The following is a 13,307-nucleotide window of genomic DNA, read 5'->3' as shown; positions in this document are numbered from 1 at the left end:
TGGATTCTTTAAATCAATTAGCAAATGCTAAATAAGGGGGAAAACCTGCAAGGCAACATGACCACTTTGATGGCTATATATCAATAAAAGAAATTATTCTTTGTTTCATAAAAATTCAGCTACTTAAGAACAATTTTGATACAAGTTCTAGATTTTCACTCCGTCGTAAACCTATTTTCCACAAAATATCCATACATTTGCTTCAAGAAAACCGAAAGAAAAAGGGGTGTTGAATAGTATGCAGTGTAATGAAGTCAGGTACCCTCATATAGCCGCATTTCAGAAAGCGGTCCGCAGAATAAACACCCTACTTTCATTTTCAAGTAAACAACTGGAAAACATGCGAATATTAGCATGAAAAGTGTCTTATTTAAATTAATGTAAAATTCATTCCACAAGTGAAATAATACACATTTGGCCTCCGGTTTGCGCGCAAATGCGCGAAAAATGGAAAAAATAGGATCTATTTATTAGGGACTTCTTTCGACTACTCAACGGAAGCACGTTTTTGACCGAATTACTGCAATATAACCTACAAGAGGAACCAACTTATTTAATTTTCGACAATTTTTGCATTTATTTCTCAGAAAACATTCAGTAAAGACAGTCTGCGCAGTTCAATTTGCATGTCATAAGTTAAAGTCGAGAAATTCGAGTTTTTCTAAGGCCACCCAATGTCCGTTTTTTTTTTTTTGTTATTGTTTTTTTTTTTTTTTTTGGTCAAAAATGTCACCTCATGTGCAAGATTTCGCATTTTTCGAGTGTTTTACATGTGTTTTAGCAAACGTTTTAAAGCACAGAAGGTAAAATAAGCACTATTTCATCTGAAAGGACACGGATTTAACAAATACATCGTGATATCTTTTCTAAATCATACAAATAAGGGATTTGATCTACACCATATTTAGCGAAATTATCATGTGCGAAAATTGGTCAAAAATAAAAAAAATCCAAAAATAAGTCTCTGTTTTGTGCCCAAATGTCGTTATACGTGATTAGAAATAGAATTATGATATTCCGCTCTGTCTGCTACCGCTTTGAGAAAAATACCTAATTTGCCACTTGATCTGCACGTGTTGCAGAGTTGTCTTTCTTGTGCTTTATTGTCTAATGGCGTACATGTGGCTATTTAACCTGTCTTATATGTGGAACATGTTTGGATAAGATTATAATAAAGAATAATGAAATTTATCCCGCTAGGGCCGTCGCCATATTTAATAAAGAACAAATATCCAAGAAGAATAACCGTATTACAAGAACATAACCTGCCCAAAATGCACCCCTATAGTGAGTGAGTGAGTTGGGTTTTACGGCGAATTGACACAAAATGGTCATACATCGCCGAGAAGACGCCAACTGTAAAGCATAAACATTTATGTAAAAATGTAAAACATACCTAAAAACATCCATGTAAACATGTAAAGCACACTGCATAATGTAAAGCATATCTAAAATCATCCATGTAAAAATGTAAAGCATATCTAAAATGAGTTATGTAAAAATGTATATACGTATATGTTAAAATATCAGCTGCAAACATAATAATATTGCAAAAGATGTAAATGAAAATATGAAATGTTAGATATTTTGATAAATTCCTATCTGCTTTAAAAACGATAAAATATTTCCGACTGAAACGTTTTCAAATAACTCTTTCAAAGACTGAACGCCCCTACAGTACTACAGTAGTGTGGGTATGGACGTGTACCGTATTTACATTTACCCGAAATATAAATGACTAGGGAACAGTTAGAGATCAAGTAAACAAACAAATAATTTACTTTGGACTTTTCATTGTTCTGACACCTTGGTTTTGAGATTTTTCATTTCAAAAATCCTAACGGGACACCGCAGTGTCATCATAACATACTGGGATACTTGCAAGCTAGGACAGGCGGACGCAACGTAACACTTCTATTTCAGATAACTTTACACAAAATATTATGTTATTTCTCTTTCACAACTGAATTTGTTAAACAGTTGTTTTCCATAAATTTCGTTTTATTACAGTGGTGTTTATGCAAAGTTATTGCTCTGTAAAACGTATTTTAAATATCCTTACGTATTTCATATTTATGTTTGAAAGGCCCAGAAACGTCAAAATGCAACTAACTAATTAAACCAAACAATTTGCAGTGTTGGTATTTAGATATTTTTGTAATGTAGGGATAACGCATGTTTTTTCGTGTTATAACGTCTGCAGTATCCCGAGGGATTGGTTGGTACCCGAGCCCGATAGGGATTCTGAAGAAGCCATAACACGAAAAGAACATGCCCTAACGCTTTTCTAGCATAAAACGCGTAAATGGCAAGTAAATGAATATAATGTCTCTCAACGTCATTAAAATTACATGAAATGCGCAGTAAAGTCTACGTTGTTTTAACACGTTGGCGTCATTTCATTTTGAATTATCCCTTTGGAGGCCGTAATACGTTTACCCTTTGCCACGGAACGCGCATATATAAAAAGGTGTTTTAACAGCACGTGAGCGAGAGAATCTTTCTGTATACACACGTTTTCTCTCCTGTTAAAACACCTCAGAAAAGTGACAATAAGAGCAGTTTTATGCTAGAATACTTGTTTTTGCTTCTTATGTTACTTTATACAACGGTTGATAACATTGGAAGTGTAGTAATGTGAGACCATTCACTTCTTTTGTTGACAAGCAGTTTTATTATTCAGACAATGGAAAGGCAGCGAATGGAAAGTGGCGGCTGGATAACAAAGATGGCTTGAGATGTATTTTGGACTGTAACACTGGGTATAGCCCAAGCGGATGTCATATCGTTAGATAAGACGGATATGGCGACTGGAACTACAATATTTCAACATGTGAGGAAGGTACTATGTTCAAATAGTAGGAGACTGGGTGTTTGTTTCAGTGGTTTTACCAACTTATATCCATTTTACCCGCACAACTTCACGAACATTGCACGATATAACGCGTAAAATCATGACATCGCAATTGTTATGCTGATAAAATGTAAATAGCTTAGGAGATCTTTAATACTGCAGCTGTGCTGTCTTTTCGTAGGCATTTTATATATCCAATCTTAAGTGAAGTTTATTGTTGCCAGGAACTTTCGATTATTTATGAATAATGATATTCCTCTTTTAGTAAGTAAACACTATATATTGCAAATTAAAGCATAACAAAAGTTCCTTCTAGGGCACATCTATATAAATATATAATGAACATCTTGTAAAATTTTGGTTGCAATGTCTGTTTAAATCTGTTACCACTTTCAGTTGAGTAAATACGGCAATAAGACATTGACCCCGGTCAATCCGTTATGATTCGATGAGTGAATTTGTTGCACATAATTAGAGGGTCGCAATGGGGTTTGTTTTCACAAATTAACCATGCATTTGAAGATAACGGTAATATTTAGTTGTTTACATGTAAATTTGCAGGTATATGTCTATCTGTTTGTACATATGTTATGTTCTTCAAGAATTGAGGAAATAAAAGAATCAGTCAACCATCCTCGGGTTTAGTAATATGTAATCCATGGATGCGTTCAGTCAGAGAGTCGCCTCAATTAAGAAAGAATAGTTTTAACGTCAGAGGTTATTTCTAAGGTCACGGAGTTTGACTGGCCAGCTTGTAATCACAACAGCTTTCGATATCAGTAGCTCAGTCAAGTGTGACTTACCAAACTATAATATTCCTTCTCAAGAGAAGGAACAATGATAAGCTAAGCCACCTACTTGAAAAGCGTTCGAAAAAATCCTCGCATACTTTATTACAATCTGCCTATATCCCCTGTGTAATGTGATTGTTGTTTAAATGGTTATGAATCGAGGCACATGATCAAAATAACTAAAAACAGTTCCATAACTTACAGACATTACTCGACCTGCATATTTTAAAGACATTACTCACCCGTGTAATTGAAAACTATTATGTCCGTGTAGACATTCAAAGAGACATTATTACAAATAAGTCAAAGAGTAATCTATGCAAATGTTAAAGGTGAACACTACAATATAACGTATATCACGCAAAATTATCGTCCACCGTCATCAATATTATCCACCTTTTCGACATATGTTGTATTATCATGGTCTATTCTCAGTACTTAATCGTAATAATACACTTCATTGATTTATAATAAATGAAAAATGGATTTAGTTTCACAGAATTTTTAAAAATCCTTTGCTCAGTATTTTACTGGTATGCATGTTTTCTCTAAATGGACTGTGATTTGAATAATTCACGTTATCAATTACCCTAAACTAGCCTGGACCCTTTTCTGTACTTCCTATATATGAAAAACAAACCCAAGTTTTGTTTTAAAAATTTCTATATAGAAAACCAGTAAAAAGACTTTAACGTATTCACTTAAGTAGGGTAATGTATGCTGTGTTCGTAAGACTTTGTTGTGAACTATATGCTGTCTGTCTTCTTGTTTGTTTTATGTCTGTATATTGATCTATTATACTGTATTCAAAATGGCGGCCAGAACTCAAGATGACCACCATTATTAACATTTTCATAGTAAAATGCTCTCGAATTGTATACATGGTGAGGAAATAATGAGTTAGTGTTATAGTACAAAGTAATATTTACCTACAGGTAAGCTCAATATGCAGACAGGAAATATGGTAACACTGACATACACTGACGAGATATGAAATCACAACGAACATATACTTAACTATAGTTTGTACTTCAAAAAGAATCACCTTGAAATGTTCAACTCATACAACGTGACACGTCTGTACCCATTGTGTTAATTTGTGCCGATTAAATTTGAACACAATGGGTACAGAGTGTCGAAATGTGTATGTGTTGAACATTTTAACATCTCCTTAGTGTAAGATAGATAATTTAATATGGCCAATTAAATTCAAGATGGCCGCCATAAAACACTATTTTCCATGAAAATCATTCGTCACTTTGGCATATTGTGTGAAAATTGTGAAACGTTGTATGGTAGTATATATATTTGTAAAACATACCCCTGCAACATTTTAACACATGCATTCGATATATAAATCTAATATTATCGACAAAATTCAAACAAAATTTAAGATGGCCGCCATAAAATTTTGAGGTATGGATTTACTACGGAAATGCACACCTGATCTCATATTTCTATATTAGGTCAATGTACATTCCATTGGATTAATTATCCATGTTGCTATACCTTGTTCTGCTGTCATTGACTGGCCCTGGATTTAACCTGTCCTGTAAGTTTAAACGTGTTTAATTTAACATTTAAAATATTTTCGAAAATTGACAGGCGACTATGCTAAATATTGCAAGGTATGTTGCAGTAACACTGCCAGTGTAGGGAAGATGTGACCTATCTGCTGTTCTTAAGGTTTAAAAAGCTTCATTCCTGCAGTACAGACAAAATGATTTTGTCGCACTTGAACTGTCATACAGAAAGACAAAATAAATCAAAATAAAACAAACCTAAACTACTTATTGAATAGCAATTACGTTAGCGGGACCCGTTTCAGTATGTTCAAATGGCACTCATAGACTGAGTCTCAAGTGTAAACAGTAGATCCGACATTGTTTCTGAACGCATATTACCCAACCTGGAGAGAACTTCACAGAATCACAGAATTCTTTGTAGAAATTTCACGAACTGTGAATGTCAGGATTCTTTTCTGAAAGGGTGAGAATATCTCTTGACGTCTAACCTTCTTGAATAGTTTGGTTTCGTCTAGTGCAAAGAACCATGAGATCTACTGATTCACTGCCCGAACGTATAATGTGAAGTTTCGCTGTCTATCTGATTTAACAAATTTCAGCATGTTCCAGTACTGGTTCGAATTCCGAGATATGCTCCAACATATTGTATTGGTGGACAAACAATTGATTCCTTTTTAGGCTAGTAGTTTGAAACATCATATAATACCCTTATATGAAGATGCCATTGGAGATATTAATATTCACTGTATGCTCTCAGTTTTAGATTATACAAACTATATGTACATGGACATGACTTGTGCTGGACATACAACTAGATTTCTTTCCTATTGTAGCAATATCTGAATGGACCAAAACAGCTGTCCATCCATTACTGTCTAGCAGGTCACAAATTGGCTGAAAATAAAAAGTATTCATGTCTAAGCTAAGGTATAGTAATTTCAGTACTGTAACAATGCAGTGTACAACTGATGGGTATGGTGTTTACAAATTAATGGGTGTGTAAGGATTGATTATACTCAGACCAATAAAAGGACAATACTTTGCAGGTCATTCAAATGCATACACTCATTTAAATTAAGTGTTTGGATATTATTAGTTAAACTGCTTGTTGGTGACAAGATACGGGATATACGCTGTCGAGGAAATTTTCGAGACAGCATATATCCCGTATCCTGTCACCAACACGCTGTGGTACAATTTTATCTTGCTGACTACCCTTTACTTACATGCTATAATCGACACATTTTGTAAATAACAAAGCTACTTACAGTGCAGACTGGAATCCTGCAATCATTTGTTTGGTCATCATGTTGTGCTTATAGTTGACTTACACCAGCCATAAAATGCACAATGACCTGTATTTTGATTAAATAACAAAACACAAAAGCCCATTTACATAGGTTATGAACTAATTTAGATCAGAAACACAAAAAAGCTTCCTGTTCCATCCTTTCGAAAATGACCAGATTTCACGATGTCACAAATGTCTTGAAACTTCGGCTTTCATCCAGTTTCGTGTTAAATCGTTTATCTTACACGTAGATTAAATGATCCTACAATAAACTGCTGAGTAACAAATATGTCAGTTTCTTTATTTTACGACGATTTAACTTAAAACAAGATTTCAATGTTCGAAGTGTCTACCATATAGAGTTATTCCGTTTTTACGGCTAACATTTGTCAAACTTCACGAGCCTAAACTAAGTAAAATGACAACGGCAAGAAAACACTAAATTTACTCTCGGAAAAGATACTATCGCTGGAGCAAATTAATAATCTGGCTTGTTTCAATGACGCCAGCGATGCGGCAGCCATTTTGTTTTAATTAAAATTCATATCTGCAATGTACTTGCAGGATATGGAATATATCCTGTCTCCTCGTGACGTCTATTGACCAATAGAAATGCAAGAAACTTGTAGGAGGCAAGATAATGAAATGTGTAGTTCACTAGTTGACACATTTGATACACGTATTTGAAATGGAAATTATGGCTTTTTCTGTCAGCAAATAATCTAAAACATACATCTGTGTCTGTTTTGCCAAGTAATTCAAACGTTTTGTCTTAGTTTTGAAAAGTAATATCAATATTGTCGTTTTCCTTTATACACTGTACACTAACATACCGGATATGCGTTATTGACCTAACATTATCTGCTTTATACTTATCCGAGGCAATTGTTGCCTGTCTTTGCATACACAGGTATAATAATCTCTAAGATCATTTATTAATATAAAGAAAACTTTCATTTAAAATAATTTGGTAAAATAATATTTTGAAAGATTTGGAAACCAATTTCTGAACTTTTATGTTTAATTTTTTCCTTGACATTTTAGTAACTGTTTTTTAAGGCTGCATTAATGCAAAGGAGTGGAGGCAACTGTCATTCACAATGTTTGATTGTTAACAAAGGGAAACCATTTTTATAAATAAATGTTAAGTATTAAAGAATACAAATACCATAAGATACGATAATGTGTATTTTCAGTCCTGACAATAAATACAACATGGCTTATTATTTTAACTGGGGACCATATGGCGCTGTTCATGGATTTACACGCTAGTGAATTATTGAAGGTTCCATGTGCACCACCATATTAATACATCTGCGGATGTCTCTTTAATTGTATTTTGTACTTGTAGCATGTGTAAATGTTGAGTTCTGCTCAACCCGGGGCTAGAGGGCATGGACGGTAGCATGCATTTCCACTTCCGTCTATGAACAGGCTCAATCAAACAAAGCCTGCAACATTTTTGTTTTTGTCGAGTTGAGCGACCTGTAAAGTTTCCACTTTTTTTCTATTTTAAATAGTTTAGACAGAACAATTGAGTGTCAGTAATGAATCCATTTTAAACTGTTTCATATTGCTGGTCTTCATGGAATACATTGGCCATAATGGATTTTGTCTAAATATGGTTGTCTGGATTCTTCAATGTTATATATTTTATATGTTCTTCGGTTTAAATCCCTTTTACTTGATGTGAACAAACTTATTTTCTAATTTCATAATACTTTCCAAAATATTACTCTATGTAAATCGCCAGTATACACTTGGCAAGAAAAAAAAAACCACATGATAGATTAAGAGATGGAATATTTTTATTACCAGTCTAGTGGTTCGTCCTTTCATGTATTCATGTATTCAAGGTAGTGAGAGGCTGCATACCTGTTGAATTAGTTCAAAAACATGAAGCCGTTTGGTGCCAACCATCCAAAGGCGATAGCCACTAGGTACTGCGTCTTGTTTTTATAGGTTAAGCTGTGTTTCCTGTGTTTAACTGGTAAAGGTTTTTTGTCTGTGGTAGTTGTTTTTTTCCATGTTGGAAGAAGGGTTTAGTAGTCTGTTAGGGTAGGCCGATCTTTTTATGCCGTTCCCTTGGAATCCGTTTTTTAGCTCACCTGAGCAATGCTCAGGTGAGTTTTTGTGATCACTCGATGTCCGGCGTCTGTCGTCTGTCTGTCGTCTGTCAACATTTAGCTTGTGTATGCGATAGAGGCTGTATTTTTCAACTGATCTTCATGAAATTTGGTCAGAATGATTATCTTGATAAAATCTAGGATGAGTTTGAAAATGGGTCATCTGGGGTCAAAAACTAGGCCATTAGGTCAAATCAAAGAAAAACCTTCTGTATGCGATAGAGGCTGTATTTTTCGATTAATCTTCATGTGTTTTGGTCAGAATGATTACCTTGATAAAATCTAAGCCAGGTTTAGATATGGATTATCTGGGGTCAAAAACTAGGTCACTAGGTCAAATCAAAGAAAAACCTTGTGTATGCAATAGAGGCTGTATTTTTCAATTAATCTTCATGAATTTTGGTCAGAATGATTACCTTGATAAAATCTAGGCCAAGTTTGAAAATGGGTCATCTGGGATCAAAAAGTAGGTCACTAAGTCAAATCAAAGAAAAACCTAATGTATGCGATAGAGGCTGTATATTTCAATTAATCTTCATGAATTTTGGTCAGAATGATAACCTTGATGAAATCTAGGCCAAGTTTAAATATGGGTCATCTGGGGTCAAAAACTAGGTCACTACGTCAAATCAAAGAAAAACCTTGTGTATGCAATAGAGGCTGTATTTTTCAATTAATCTTCACGAAGTATGGTCAGAATGATTGCCTTGATGAAATCTAGGTCAAGTTTGAATATGGATCATCTGGGGTCAAAAACTAGGTCACTAGGTCAAATCAAAGGAAAAGCTTGTTTATGCGGTAGAGACTGTATTTTTCAATTGATCTTCCTGAAATTAAGTCAAAATGATTACCTTAATGAAATCCAGATCAAATTTGAAAATGGGTCATCTTGGGTCAAAAAGTAGGTCACTAGGTCAAATCAAAGAAAAACCTTGTGTATGCGATAGAGGCTGTATTTTTCAATTGATCTTCATGAAATTTGGTCAGAATGATAGCCTTGATGAAATCTAGGTCAAGTTCGAATATGGGTCATCTGGGGTCAAAAACTAGGTCACTAGGTCAAATCAAAGAAAATATTTACTTATACTCAATATTTTTGCTCCAATTTTAATGATAATTGGTCAGAATATTTTTTTCCATGAAATCACTAGGTCAAACATGTTTACTCTGTTTAATATGTTGTGTTATGGTGTGTTTCTCAGGTGAGCGACCTAGGGCCATCTTGGCCCTCTTGTTCTTTCTATCTTTCTATTCTAAACAAAATATTTGATTGAAGCTTATGTCAAAAATAACGTCCGTATTTTCAAACACACCAGTCCCTCTGAAAGCCTTTCCTACGTTTTCGGTACCATCTAGTTAAATTATTTCATGAAAATCAATGATCAGTGATGTCTGAAAACCCTAAAAAGATCAGAGATGGTGCATATAGCATAGGACCTTACATGTTCCTTAATTAACAATAACATTATGTCATTACAACAACAAAAATGATACTAATTATAACAATAAAAATAATGATATTAATAGCAGTGTTTAGGGAACATGCAAAATGGACATATCATAATCATGATATGCAAACAAGTTTTCATGATGTCCTTCATCCGATATAAAAAAAGAAAACATATCTCTATCTTATACATCACTGTCATTTATGCGTAAATATCACAATCTCTGTTCATACAGTACTCATCATTATACAGTATTCAGAAAGTTATAAAACATTTAAAAAAACAAAAAAACAACAAAAAAAACAAAAACAACAACAACAAAAACAAACGAATACATGGAACAACACATACACTCAAGATTGTATATTTACTAGACAGTATCTGCTCAGTGTTTTTGTGGCCTTACAATTCTGTCTTTCTTCTCGGTGTTTCGCAATTTGGTCTTGAAGCAAAATACTCTATTACTTTTTTACATATAAGATCAATCACCTCTGTTGGATAGTATCCCTTCATTGCAGCGCTTTGTATCCTTGAATATACGCTTCCTTTTTCAACGTTTCCATGCAATTAAATTCATTTCATGATGAAATGATATCGGCTGGTAGTGAAAATAAAATGAAATTTAATATAAAAGGCGGAAACAAACTAAATAGAAAATAGAATCTCTGTACACATCTGCTTCTGGAACATCTGACAAAACAGAATCGCTTAAGTGTTGACATTGAAATGGAAAGATACCAAAGATAGACTGCTTCATATACATATCAAGATACATGTGTTTCTATTTAAGACCTATTTTGTTATATGAACATATGAATTTACGCATTCATTGATAAACTTCATCAGCACGTGATTCATCTTACACCTCGGCATGAGGTTTTCCAGCACCGGCAAGAACACAGATAAAACCTTTCTGGCATGCAATAATTGACGATCTTTTCTGAGTAATTTGTAACAGTTGTCAGAACAGAAATATCGGCTGTGTGTTAGCATAGGAGCGTTACTAAACACGGCCGTATCAAATTGAAACCCTGTAAAAGCGAAAGAATAGATGTAAGCATAACAGAAATTCACAGAGAAATATAAAGACAAAGTAAAACATACAGGAGTAGATAAAACACAAAAGAAAAGACACAGAACTGGACTCCACCTTGGAACGGTCGGTGGCAAAACACCGATAAAAGTTACCATTATCAAGTTAACGGTGCTCTAAACCCCGTCCGTGGTTCAGTGAAGACATGTAATCGCCCGCGTGTGAATACCTAACATTCGCAAAGGTGACAAAGGCAAGATATTTCAAAATACAGTAATGTTCATATCCATTTATTTCAAACGATAACACATCATATACAAATATACTTAATATCTTGCAGACGACACAGTATCAAGAGCAACGCTGTAAAGGGCCTTGCGAAAAAGTCAAGAAGAAAAATCAAAGCAACTAGGTCCAGGTGGGCTTTCAGATCTACCATTCTAGCATAAATTACTGTTTTTGTCGCTTTAACGCTTGTTTTCACGGTAAAGTCAACGTGTTAACATAGAGATTTCCGCGCCACATCTTTTTATGTATGCTCGTTCCGTGGCAAAGCGTAAACGCATTATCAATCAATGATGACATCCCCCACCTCCCCCGCTTTTCGTGGACATCTAATAAAATTGATGAACAACATATGCATTTTAACCTCTTACACGTTTATGCTAGAATAGCGTTAGCGCATGTTCAGTTTGTGTTCAGTGGGAAGTGATTTATAATGTACGAATTTCCAAATAAAAACGTCCTGTTTGCGCCCATAAAATGATCTTTAATTGGTCTTTATCTTTGTTTGTACAATATCGAAGGCATAGTGCCAGTTTAAGCCGACGAAAAAATCGTAACCGAGTTTGAAAATGCGCTTTCTGTAGAAAACAAACATTTTACAGGATGTTTATAGTTTTGGACGAGGACATAGCAATATATTGTTATTAAAGAAGTACCGGTATATGTGCTACTTCTAAAACCTCTCATGGTTATGTGTAAAGAAACAAAAAAAAAAAAACAACAACAACAGTGAACTTAAATTTCCAGTGTTACTTGGTCTGCATATATGTTTTGGTAAACTGATGGCTCGAAATCCTGCATAATCAGTGTGTACATACCACGTGGTTTGTGACGTCATTTTCGGGTATTACGGCAAGAAAATTAATAAACAAATTCGTCGATTCAGAACTTAAAAACACCGTAAATATTTCATTTTTTTCACCGATTTGAAAAATTCTTTTACGAGGCTCAAGCCAAGATATATGGGCTATAAACTCAAGTCAATGTTTTTCTGAAATTCTAAGCAGTTTTTGCAAAGGTCCGTTCCAACCCTGAAATTCGGCAAATTCTTGGAGGGTAATACGACAAGAAAAACCCGTGTTATACAAAATAATGCAGGATTGCTTTCCTTTATATTTTTTGTGTCTTTCACCGCTGTTTATTTCGGTTCCAAGAAGGCCAGCGAATCACTTTACTGGAAATAAAATGGTAGGTTTCTCTGTGAAAACATATGTCTTCGGAAAATGCTAATACGGCAAGAATGATATGACGGCAAGCAGATTCATGAATACACTTATTACATACTTGTTTCTATTTCCCGTTAAGTTACACTGGTACCGGAAACGTCAATATTTTTCCATACATTGACGCCTGAATTTCATATCGGGTGCGTGACGTAATTCAGTGTGTGTTGTTGCACTATTTTTTTCTATTTAGTTCAGTATTGTCAATCCTATTCGGGCTATTGAAGAAATTTGTGATATTTACATTATATTTATATGTGTAGATGCGTATGTAATAAAAGGGTTATTATCTTTGCATCGGGAAATATGCACTCGTTCTTCAGCGGAAGAATATTGCGCTCCTAAATTCGCGCAATATTTCCGCTGAAGAACGAGTGCATATTTCCCGATACAAAGCTAATAACCTGTAAAATTTTGTTCCGAACAACAGCTGAGACTTGGTTCTTTACAACTACTTACTTCTGTCAGCAGGTAAGTAAATAGGGCCTACCTACTTAGTGCATGGTATGCTAACCTACACGGAACCGTTTATAAAAAGTAAAGCCCTGTTTCATTTTTGAAGTGTTGACAAAACATTTTTCCGTATGCCTAAAATTTATTAGAAAGAATAATTCAGTGGTCTGTTTTCAAAATTGTTGTTACCTTTTCATGCACTTTCAGTCCATGTGAAGGATGGGGGCTTTGCTGTACAAACAGTTGTACTATGTGAGCGATAAAGGACTGTCATAGC

This window comes from Mercenaria mercenaria, chromosome 16 (genome assembly GCF_021730395.1).
Source record: "Mercenaria mercenaria strain notata chromosome 16, MADL_Memer_1, whole genome shotgun sequence".
Lineage (NCBI taxonomy): Eukaryota > Metazoa > Mollusca > Bivalvia > Venerida > Veneridae > Mercenaria > Mercenaria mercenaria.
This window is presented reverse-complemented; position numbering follows the sequence as displayed.